Genomic DNA, 981 nt, shown 5'->3' with positions numbered 1-981 from the left:
TTGGCGTCCGGAAGTGTCCCATAATCCCTCAAGTGGCCGCTCTGCTCATTGTTTTGGACTCCGCTGCCCTGGAGACATGCGCCCCTCCCCTTTCAAAGCTCTGTTTCTGACAGCCTTTGCGTGCTGGGCTGATCTGCTCTGGGACACAAAGCAAACCATTAACGTGGAATGCTCGTGCTGTTGAACACACAGGCAGAGGTGTGTGTTTGTGTGTGTGTGTGTGTGTGTGTGTGTGTGTGATTGCTGTGCAGAGAGCTGGGGAGGGAGCTGATGTCTGGCCTCAGGACTGGTTGCTTCCTGCCGCTGTCTGAACTTACAAGACAGCATGCTGACACACTTTGCCCCCTAAAACACGTCTCTCTCCCCCCTCCATACACACACACACACACACACACACACACACTCACTCCCTGTCACACACTCTGGCCCGCCCCACACTTCAGTTGAAAAGGAGCTGGCGATGAAGTAGGATGCCCATGGAACTATGGGCTTGAGAAACCTGCATCATGTGACACTGTGCCTGCCCCATGAGGCACTGCAAACCCTTCCCAAAGCACCTGTGGCTAGTTGCACAGTGGGATAACTACCACAATGCACTGCTCTCTTTGCCATTGCAAGAGCTGCTAATGTGGATGTGCTCCACTGTCACAAGGAGCACAGTGTGAACACACAAGAGTGGTTTAATTCCAACGCTTTAATAAAAGTAGTATAACTTGTTGCACAGAAACTTGCCAGTGTGGACATACCCTTAGATGACAAATATTAATTTCCCATCCAATGAGAGTTTGGCTGACCTGTCCCGGAACAGAATGTTTTGGTACATTAACTTACCCTTTTGTAAATTACTTATGTGCCACCTGAAATGTTTTAGAGAGTCCTGTGGCACCTTTAAGACTAACAGATGTATTGGAGCATAAGCTTTCGTGGGTGAATGCCCACTTCGTCGGATGCATCCGACGAAGTGGGCATTCACCCACGAAA

The sequence above is a fragment of the Terrapene carolina genome, unplaced genomic scaffold (assembly GCF_002925995.2).
Source record: "Terrapene carolina triunguis isolate 2854851 unplaced genomic scaffold, T_m_triunguis-2.0 Scaffold139, whole genome shotgun sequence".
Taxonomy (NCBI): Eukaryota; Metazoa; Chordata; order Testudines; family Emydidae; genus Terrapene; species Terrapene triunguis.
This window is presented reverse-complemented; position numbering follows the sequence as displayed.